The sequence below is a fragment of the Cibotium barometz genome, chromosome 41 (genome assembly GCF_041138505.1).
Source record: "Cibotium barometz isolate CiBa-2024 chromosome 41, ASM4113850v1, whole genome shotgun sequence".
Classification (NCBI taxonomy): Eukaryota; Viridiplantae; Streptophyta; class Polypodiopsida; order Cyatheales; family Cibotiaceae; genus Cibotium; species Cibotium barometz.
Genome location: NC_141086.1, coordinates 49,632,481 through 49,644,023, shown reverse-complemented (window position 1 = coordinate 49,644,023; position 11,543 = coordinate 49,632,481). Strand labels below are relative to the sequence as shown.

At 43.5% G+C, this 11,543-nt stretch overlaps 1 long non-coding RNA gene across 1 annotated transcript in view; it reads left to right on the top strand.

Annotated features, from left to right (window-relative positions):
• Positions 1-672: 672 nt before the first annotated feature.
• Positions 673-11,543, top strand: part of LOC147615063 (uncharacterized) — a 13,790-nt gene continuing 2,919 nt past the window's right edge. The window contains exon 1 of the long non-coding RNA XR_015263010.1: positions 673-774. This is a non-coding gene — a long non-coding RNA (uncharacterized LOC147615063). The remainder of the gene's footprint in view (positions 775-11,543) is intronic.

Genomic DNA, 11,543 nt, shown 5'->3' with positions numbered 1-11,543 from the left:
AGCTCTCGAGCTTGTGACTTCCGAGCTAAGAATCGGCACTCTAGAACCACCAGCACGATCCCTAGATCCATTCTTGGTCTTTGGACTTCCTTCGAGTCCTGACTGCGTAGCAACCTTAGGTGCTAACTCTGGAATAGGCAAACCATGCCATGTCATGCTTTGTGCCATGCATTGATCCATAAACTCGAAAACATTTCCGAATTTATCTACAATGATGGGCACTAAGTGCATTGTCTGACCACCTCGTAAGTACCCATACAAGAATTTTTCATCTTGCAGCGTATTAGGATTCGGCTCATTCGTGAAATAACAAGTCTTTGTGTTCTCCGACTCCTTAAAAGACAAGGCAATGTTGGGATTGTCCACTAGTACATGTTGTGTCTTGATTACATTCAAGAGTTTCATCTCATCGGAATCCACAAATGGTGGTTCTTCCTCCTTGATACTCGTTACCGTTTGTTCCCACTTATCGACACAATCCGGCGGATCCTTGACCACTATGTAGCGCACACCCTCTTGCCCCATATACGAATCCCCTTGGTAGTTAACCCACGGAGCCGTATCCAACATAGTAGGATGGTCACCTATCTTGACTACCCAACGGTTCATAGGATCACAGTAAAGCGGTGCGTCATAAGCATTTGTCTTTGCAAACACCAGCCTTACATTGAAAGCCATGGAGAAGTCTTGCATGTCTGCGGAGTGGGTTTCAGAGGCCATGCTTGAAGTAGAATCCGAAAGAGTCTCCTCTTCAACTATTGGCTCTAAAATGCGGTGAGTGTTTGAAACACTTTCCTCGCTTGACTTCACACTCGCACTAGACTCAAGATCCTTCCCACCTGACTTGTACCAGTTTCCAGATCTTAAGTACATTCAAGAACAACAAAGCCACTTACTAGTAAAGCTCGTAGCTTTTGCTCTTCTTAGGTCGCTCTTTATCCTCGTTCGTTCACCTGAGACCAATGAATGAAATCAGTCTCGCACTAAGCTTCTAGACTACATTTTCTACACTATTTTTAAGCCTAATGAAGCAACAAAACTTGACCTTGTATACACTAATGTATGCTCTATGCAGAGTGCTACTAGACTACTATGGTCTGCAACTAACTTCTATAAGCTCATGCACTCTAACGCTTAGCAAAAACACTCAAAAACTTGCATTTCCACTAGGTTGTCTACAGTTTAATGGCTTTTTGGGAGTCTTATACTTGTCCAAATGGGATGGTACTTCACCCCTAGGCTATATACACTATACACAAGGAGCAGATGGTGTCAGATGTGCAATATGCTGATGTGTGACACAGTCATGCGACTGGGTCACAAGTGTGCCTTTTTCAGATCTGAAGCAACCAAATTGTTCCCTATGCTCTGTAGATGCCCAGTATAGCTTCTCAACAAAAGTTGATCACTTTTGCTATGTCAAATCTCAGAATCTGTGTGCAAAAAGTCAGAAATTTAGAAAGGAATTTCCAGCACAGAACTTTCAATTTGAACTATCAAATCAAGTGCAAATTAGTTGAAAATTGGTAGGTGTGCTGTGCAAAGCATGTACAACACCCTAGCAAGCTTAGATTTAGCAGAAAATGGCTAGATCTACTAGGATGACTCAGCTCGCGAGACGACTGGTTCAAGCTAGAGAATTTTCAACTTTTGATCAACCAAGATTGTTCCCCTATGTGAGTAGTACTTCCAGTTGAAATCTCAACAAGATTGGACCACTTAAGCTATGTCAAATGACCAGATCTTGCTCTAAACACACACAGTGTGAAACTGCAGCTTTTTAGCTCTTTCAGCTTGTTATGTCAGTCCAAATGAGCTCAAATTGCATAGGTGAGATGTATTAAGCATGTAGGACATGAGTACATGGTCAAATCTAGCTCAAGGTCTCCAGATCTGCTCAGGTGACTCAGTCGCGCCGACGAGACGAGGGACGACCGGGTCACTGCTGGCAAATTTTCAACTTTTAGCAAAACTGACAATACAGCTATGTCACATATTGCTAATAAGCATCTAATCTCAGCTCAAATGCAAAATGGACAAGAAATGCAAGTTCAAAAGCAGATTTCACAAACAGTACTCCGAAGGGTACTTCGGCACTTTTAGCAAGAAATCTGAAAGCAAATGAGATGCCGACTGAGAACAAGTAACCACAAGGTCTAAACAACCTATCCTAGCAAAATCAAAATCATCCTGTGTGGGATATAGTCATGGCCACCCGGAGTGTAGCCCAGTCATCTGGCTATTGGGTGTTGTTTCATAATCCATGGTTGGTCTAGAGGTCGTAGACCATGTAGCCGCTCCCCACGTATAAAGCCCCTCTGGAGAGAAAAGAACCAGTAGGCAAAGAATCCTCAACAAAGTCTATTGTGCCTGAGGATAGTCCCAAAGGGAATGGTGCTATGTCTCAGACGGGTGCAAACAGAGAGGGCAAATAGCCAAATGTCCATTATAAACAAGCCATACTCCCACTGCTCTGCCTCGATGCGCAACAATCCACTGGAAGGTAATGATCCTCCTAGCCTATCTATGGGCCCAAAGTCGCATCCAAAAATGTGTCATGAAGTCTTGGGAGAGGCCCTGAAGCTACCAGTGCTTTGATGCTACTAGGATTGCCAATGCTTGCCTACTGTCAAAATATAGCATCCCAACCTTATTGTGTACTGGAAGAATTATAATCCTGGAGCACCATGGGGGGCAAAAGGATCACTCCATGTCCACTCCCTGGTGTCCCACTATATCTGGCAAGGGGTCTTGCAACAAAAGCCCATATTCACGGAACATGATTGTCTATGCTACTGGGACTCTATCCATGTCATTAGACTCACTATATGCTGAGAAATCACAAGCTAAGTGCATGATGCACGTAGAGAGCTAAAACTCAGATCTACGAGGATCCAGCACTCCAAATCATGATCTCAATGCATATATGGGTGCTCTAAGACATAGAGAAGACATACATATGATATCATAGAATTCCAGGAACACTTGGACATCAAAACCAGTTGTGAGACAAATGCGACCCAGTCGGGAAACTTTTACTAAAATTGATGATTGAATACAGATCTGGATTCCATATGCTCTAAGGATTGTAAATGTGGTCCTACATTGGAAAATGGAGTTTTTTACAAGCGGCTACAGCCACAAGTAGTTCACGACACTTACACGATGACTACGATGCACATACACACACATTGCATGCAAGAAGCACATCAATCTATAGTTCACACACTAAAGAACACATGTATGAAAGCTCAATAGAAAATGCTCACCCGTTTGAGCGTAGGAAGCGCGAGAAAATAAACACTTTCTGCAAGCAATGCTCTCTTCTTTACTTATCTCCTAAAAAGAACCCTTTTACAAAATACAAGTGCCAAAAGGTGAAGGCAGAAAGGATCAAGTTGCGAGGATTGTTACAACCTCTCGACATTCCCGAGATGAAATGGGAGTGTGTAAGCATGGATTTTGTCACAAAACTACCCAAGACAGCAGGAGGCTACGATTCAATATTTGTGGTGGTGGATAAATTAACCAAGGTAGCCCACTTAATTCCTATCAAAGAGACAGCCACAGCGGCCGACATTGCCAACGTTTTCATCAAAGAGATAGTCAGGTTGCACGGAATTCCTAAAGGGATCATAAGCGATAGAGATTCCAAGTTTACTTCTAAATTTTGGCAAGCCATGTTTGGTGCTCTAGGGACTCAACTAAAGTTAAGTACAGCATTTCACCCTGAGACTGATGGACAAACCGAAAGGGTCAATCAAGTAGTAGAGGATATGTTAAGGGCTTACTGTAGTCAGCAACCTCGCAGTTGGGTCAAGTTTCTCCCTTTAGTAGAATTTGCATACAATTCGTCATTCCATAGGAGCCTGGGAATGTCACCTTTTAAAGCTCTTTACGGGCAAGATTGTTTGACACCCCTCAGACTAGCAGATCCTTCAATTGCAGTACCAGCTGCCAGTCGTACCTTAGAAGAAATGGATGAGCAACTTAAACTTATCAGAGCAAATCTGAAAAGAGCAAGTGATCGACAGAAGAGCTATGCAGATAAACACCGTTCCCCTCGGGAATTCAAGAAGGGTGATAAAGTTTTCCTTCGAGTCAAGCCTAAGCAGAGTTCACTAAAGCTTGGGAAGTATAGAAAGTTGGCTTAGAGATATTGTGGACCCTTTGAAATTTTGAAGAGAGTAGGGGAATTAGCCTATGTACACATACTCAAAAAAACGTTGAAGTTTTTGTGCTTGTTTGCGTGCCAGACATCAATTTTTTGGCATATACAGGTCATTGAAACATGGCTAATGCACAAGGGTCAGATAATATCACACAGATTGTGGGAGAGAAGCTTGATAGCAAGAATTTTGCTTTATGGAAATTTCGTATGATGCATTTTTTGGTTGGCAGAGGTTATCGGGATCTTTGTAGAGGCGATGAGATTGAGCCTGAATTGCCTGAGAGACCTGCAAGACTAACACAAGAATAGATACGAGCGCATAGATAGTGGAAAGACAGAGCATGCAAATATTGCGGGGAAACAGATGCGGCTAAAACATACATATATGGTTCAGAAAATTTCCAAGCAGCAGGACCACATAGGCGCGGGCACCGAGGGAGATAAGGATAGATCCAACTTTTTGTCCGGTGCGCCGTCGCAGAAACTGGGAGGATTGCTGCTCTCTCTCTCTCTCTCTCCCTCCCCGCCTCTGCGCAGAGGCGGGGAGAGGCGGGGAGAGAGAGAGAGAGAGAGAGAGAGAGCTTCTCTCTCTCTCTCTCCCACTTTGTGCATGAAACTAGGGTGAGATTCGATTCCAGAATCCACTTTCATGTGAAGTTGGATTCTAGAATCCACTTTCATGTGAAGTTGGATTCTAGAATCCACTTTGTGCATGAAACTGGGGTGAGATTGGATTCCAGAATCCACTTTCATGTGAAGTTGGATTCCAGAATCCAACTTCATATGGCAACAAGCATGATATCGTTTTTTTCAGCCGTGTATGAGAATCATAAATCTCTTGAATCCCTCTCAGCAAGGCCCCTGAAACTGCATCCCAATGAGTAATGAAGAACTGTCTGGTGAGACCATCATCCCCAGGGCAAGAAGCAGGGTCTAGAGGCTCTACCGCCTCACGTACCATAGATTTCCCACTGTTAGAGTATTCATCATTGGTGCCTCCTCCTGGTTCATTATTGTATGGCTAGTGTGCATCCCGGGCTGGACACCCTTTGCATATCATCTAGGTTGCATGGCCGGACCACTCAGATTTGGTCCGACCGGTCACTGTTTGGAACAACTTTAAACTTCTTTTCCTGGATCAGCTCTTTTGCTAGTCTCGATGTTACCAGGGGTTTGAGTTGCATAGCAGGGGTAACGTTGGGGTTCATATTTTCTTTATCAGGTTGTAGTACAACCCTGTAATTACACCAAATAATCTATATTAACCTCTCATATCAAGTCACGCATCAACAAATGTAAAGGAGCATTTGCAAAGAAAGAAGATAATACCTTACAGCTTGGCTCTCCCTCCTCTCCTCGTGTGTGTGTGTACATGTGTACATATGTGTGTGTGTATGTGTGTGTGTGGGATTGTCAGACCATGCTCCATTGTGGATGAATTTACAGCTTGGCATGCCTCTGGATGATTTGCCACTTTTCCCGAGTAGATTGTTGCATGTTAACAGCGCATATTTTCAGCACATATATTTCCGGCAGATGATTAAATTTGCTATTCATCCTTTGCTATTGAATGCCCAGGAGGACATGAATTTTGCTTGGGACAGCTTTGTCTCTCGTATGCAAAATGTCATTAGGGAGTATGGCAAGTGGCATATGACTGAATGGAGGAATGAGATTAGGGGGGCAAAAAAGACAGTGCAACAATTGACTGAGTTTTCTCAATCTAGGCCACTTACGGATTCAGAAAAGGATTACCTATCACGTGCTCAATCAAAACTTTCTGCTAATGATAAGAGGAAATTGCACAAATGGCAGATAAGGGCGAGAATGAAGCCCCTCATGGACAAGGGCTGCTCATCAAAAGCTTTCTTTCAGGGGTTGCATGCTACTCGAAAGAAAAACTCATGCTTAAGGGTTAGGAAGTTGGATGGTTCTTGGACTCATTCTTTTTTGGATCTCCAAGATGAATGCCACAACTATTTTCAGAAATTGTTCTCTGCTCCTCCTTTCCCATCTAATCAAGTGATTGATGCAAGGACTGAGTTACTCCAATATGTTTCTGCAATAGTTGAGCCGGATAATGCTCTTGCTTTGGAGAGGCCTTTTACTCACACAAAACTGGATAATGCATTGTTCCACCTCAGTAAATATAAGTCCCCTGGCTGGGATGGCCTTACGGTGGAATTCTACATTTCTTTTTGGGATGATTTGAAAGAGGTCCTCTTGAGAATGATCAATGTGGCATGGCAAGAAAATCAGTTGCTGCATTCTTGGAAACATGGCATAGTCAAGCTTGTGCCCAAAAACCATCTGTGTGATCACATATTTGATTGGAGGCCTATTACATTGATGCCGGTAATTTACAAACTTATTGCCAAAATGTTAGTGCATAGGCTTCATGGTATACTCCATGCAGGTCTTCACCCTCATCAGTATGGGTTTCTGCCGCGAAGACAAATCCATGACAATATATCCAATGCCTTGACTGCAATTGAATATGCTAAGTATTCTCGTCAGGATGTGCTGATATTGCAGGTGGATATTGCTAAGGCATTTGACAATGTTCAATGGGATTTCATTTCTCAGATTATGACAAAGCTGGGCTTTGGCCCCAAGATGGCAAATGCTGTTTATTGGCTATACTCTCATGCTACTGCTCAATGCATTCTTGGGGGCCATTTGTCTCGATCATGGATATTGGGTCGATCGGTTAGACAGGGCTGTCCTCTTAGTGCTCTCTTCTATGCCATTGCCACTCATCCTCTGTTGATGTATCTTGATCATCTAACAGACTCAGGACAGATGACTGGTCTTAAAATCCCAGGGGCTAAACCTTTCTTGGCACAAGCATATGCAGATGATTCCTTCTTTATGCCACAGAATTCTCCTACGGAACTTTGCAAGCTTATGGCCACTCTCTCATTATATGGACAGGCAGCTGGATTGCATATTAATTTTGATAAATCTAAATTGATACCCCTGAAAGAATGTGATTGGCATTCTATTCTTTGGCCGGGGCAGGTGGTGCATTCCAGAGAAGTGGTCAGACATTTGGGATATCCCATTGGATGGCATATCTCAAGAAAGTAGCAACTAAAATGGATTTTCCAAAAACTCCATCGCAAGCTGGAATACTGGAAGATATCTACTTGGCCTCTTCATGTCAGGCTCAGAATTGTGCAATCCATAGTGATGTCTTATGTTCAGTTCTATTTGCCTTTATTGCATTGGTCCTCCAGGGATATTTCAGCCTTTATGTCTCAAGCTATGGAGATATTATGGAAGACAAAATCTGCTGTTAAAGCTTTGAGACTGATGAAGATGGAAATGGTGTGTTCCCCAAAGATGCATGGTGGACTCAATATTCTCAATATAAGATATCATGTACTTGCAAGGAAGGCTACTATGTTGCACACTTTCTTCTGCCAACAACAGCCATGGACTTGTATGTTAGCGTCCATGTGTGTCAACATGAGGACTTCAGCTTATGGTCATTGGATTACGGATCATTGGGAGGTTGTTATTGGGAGATTTCAAGGCAGGATACCTGGCTGTCCTTTTTCCACTGCCTTAATACTTGACTGGAAACAAGTTCTCTCTAAGGTCAAATGGGCTCCTCGTAATTGCTTGGGGATGAACTCCATGAGGAAGGAAAGTATTCATTGGAGTGCCATTTTTGACACTCCACTTGCCTTGCAGGAACCTGTTCGGGCATACAATCTTATGAAACTGGGAATTAGGTACATACATGATGTGGTGGATGATCGAGGATATGTCTTATCCTTTCCTCGGGCCACTGCTACCTATGCATTGGGAATGCATCATAGGCCAATATGGAAGAAAATTGCTGAAATATTGCTTCCTTTTTTACCTATTCCAACTATGGCTGACACAGACAGGCTCATGGATTGGCAATTGTGCTCATCTACTGCAAGCACTCATCCTGTTCCCCTTCCAGCCTTGACCTCCATCAAAGCTTACAGGCTTTTTCAGCCTCCCCCATGGATTCAGCAACATGCCAATTCTTTGTGGCATATGAGAAAGCCTCTCTCTTGGTGGCGGAAGAATCTCCGCATGTTATGGAACTGTAAAATGCCACTGAAGCAAAGACTCTTTCTTTGGAGATGTTTGACAGGCACATTATCAGTTGGGGTCACACTTGCCAAATGTCACATTGCACCATCCACATGTCTAAGATGTTCAGCTCCCTCAGAAACCTTTCTTCATCTGCTGTGGCAATGTCCTTGTTCCAGGACCCTCCTCACCAGAATTTCAGGCTATCTTCGGCTCCGATTCCCGAGTCACAGATTTGGGAAACATTTTTGGCTCTTTGGCAGATTATGGCAGTCTTTGTCCCAATACTCACTATTTCTTTTCTGGGTGAGATATTGGGCTCTTTGGACAATTTGGAGTGAGCACAACATGGCATACTTGGGTAGGCTGAATCAACAGTCATATGAATTCTTCAGAGCGGCAATCCTTATATGATGCCTGCCATGAGGGTGATATGGATGCTTCTTGCATAGAGCTCTTCTGTTTATGTTTCTGACATTTGGGTTCCTCTCCTTTATGGAGATCTCCCATCTTTGTAAATTTGTGAACATATAAATATACTGCACTAGACATTACAAAAAAAAAAAAAAAAGTGTATGTGTGTGTGCGCGCGCGCGCGCGTGTGTGTGTGTGTATACAACGAGGGAGGAGAAGGAAAGGAGAAAGAAAGAGAGGGGATAGGGAATATGAGAAGGGAGGAGAGGGAAGGAGCATACCTGGCTCTCCCTCCTCTCCTCGTGTGTGTGTGTGCACAACCAAACCAGACACACCTCTGGAATCCACTGAAACCATCAGGAGACTAGAAGATAGCAAGAATAAGAATCCAACCAATGGGTAGCAAAGTAGACAGTCCAAAAGCCAACAGAAGAGTCATTGGCAATGAGACTCCACAATTTGAAAGAAGAATTGGAAGGATCGAAAGCAGAACGGGCTAATCTCCAGTATATATGTATGTATATATATATATGTGTGTATATATATATATATATATATATATATATATATATACACACACATATATCATGAGGCTCAAACTTGGGTTTGAGCCTCTTGGAGTAAAGCTCAAGCAGCCTCCACATCAAGAGGCTCAAACCCAAGTTTTAGTCTCAAGATGTGGAGGGTAGGGTCGGATGCGGAACGGCGCGAGCTGGTCCGCCGCTCGACGCGGGTGTAAGAAATATGAAAGCAAGAGCAAAACTAGAAATGAAACAAAACAAATGAAAGACAAAGAGTTACCTTGAGATGAGTGTAGACAAGACACAAGATTGATACTTTCATTGATGTGACACCTATAATTTATAGGTGAGAAGTACAAGATTGAGTAGACTCACTTATGGGATAAATGTAGAGGTGCCACATGGCACTAGACTCAAGACACAAAGACTTAAGTGAAACTAGACTAGAAATAGTACACCTAGTGTGCACTTATTTCCAACACCCTCCTTAAGTGGACACTAGGAGGAAGACAAAAAAAGACAAGACTAGAAGATAGACATAAAGACTGATAGACTGAGAGACTAGACATGAGAGACAAAAAAATCCCGAGACACCCCTCCTCAAGTGATATCCTCATATGGGTCCACAAGGGTAGGGACAAGATGGATCTAAAACAAGACACAGTCAGATTGATAGACAGATGAACAACAGATAGATAGACAGACAAGACTAGATAGACAGAAGACTGACTGTAGAACTGACTGTAGACAAACAGATGGACCTTGAAGACATCCCTCCTCAAGGGCAATCTCTGCCTCTCAAGTAGGAACAAGAGAGAGGTCCTAAAGCAGAATGAGTAAGACATAGAACCCCTTGACCTACATCATCGGTGGTCAAAGTGGTAGACAAGAAAAGGTGAAGTAATCAGAAAGCCCACTCCTCATCATGTGAGGAATGAACAGCAAGATCTGCTGATGTAGATGCTGCAGCAACATGTGCTGCGGCAGATGCAGGGGCTGATGGAGAGGTTTTAGAGTAGCAGTCCTTCTCCCGGTGATTATCACGGCCACAAATGGTGCATGGATGAGCCTTGAAGCAGTCCTTCTCCAAATGATTAGTTTTTCCACAATGGGTGCAAGGCTTTCTTACCTTAGATCCTCCTTTCTTTGCTAAAAATGCAGTGTCAGTTACCTTTTGTTGTTTTGTTCTTTCCTCTTCTTGGAGAGCATTGATGATACCTTCAAGAGTAGGATTATTGTGATACTTGAAGGTAGTGACAAGAGTAGCATAGGTGTCAGGTAAGCTTTTGAGGAGCACAGCAATAGCAATATCTTCGGAGATGGGGGACTTCACTGATGCAAGCTGAACCATAAGACTGCGAAAATAATTGACATGAGAGGCTATAGTAGCTCCCTCCTGCATATATAGATCAAAGAATGAGATCATAAGTGCAATCTTAGAGTTTTTAGAGCGGGGTCCAAAAAGGGTATCCAAAGTGATCCATGCTCGAGAAGCAGACTGTATGTCGGAGATGTGATGAATGTAATCATCTCCAAGACCGAGCAAGATGATAGCATAGGCTTTGTCATTCTTGGCAGTGGGAGCATAAGTGATAACTTGCTCAATGTCGGAATCTTCGGGAGTAGCATGATGAACAACATCCCACAGGCCTTCTTTCATAAGATGGCACTTGATTTTGATTTGCCAAGTATGAAAGTTGGACCCATTGAATTTGTCGATAGACATGAGAGAATGGGTAGAAGATGCCATGTGGGAAGGTCTTACCTCTTGCTAATGATGCAAGGGCAGTGTCTATTCCCTTACAAGAGAGAGTTCAGTTTTGAATTATTTTTGAAGAAAAATAGAACTGAAAATATTGAAGCATACCACTTTGGTTTTTTTCCTCAGGTCTTCCACCCTTTCAGGGGTAACCCGAGAGAGAGAGAAAGAGAGAGAGCTGCGAACAGAGATTTTGCAAATAGAGAAAGATGTAGTACAGGGCCACGATACCTAGAGAGACCGGAGAGCGAGCAGAGGTGGAGAATTTGTTGCAGAACCTCGGGCAGCTCCTGGAGAAGTGCAGCCTGTTGAAGAAGATGGCGCAGAATTCAGGAGCAGCATGGGGGCCAGGAGCAGGAGTAGATGTCGGGGCAACACAAGTGCTGCTCATCCAGAGAGGGAGGCCGACAGTAGCTGCATGTATGGAGTGATGCGCAGCCTAGAGGGTGAAGCGCAGGCAGCAGCAACTGTAAACAGGCCAACGTAGGCAGCAAAAACTGGCGCAGAACTGGGCAGGAAATAGGCGGCCAGAACTTGAGCACGATGGAGAGGATAACGAACGACGAGGCAAGGTATAAGAGAATCAGGGCAGCATCAAGCTGGA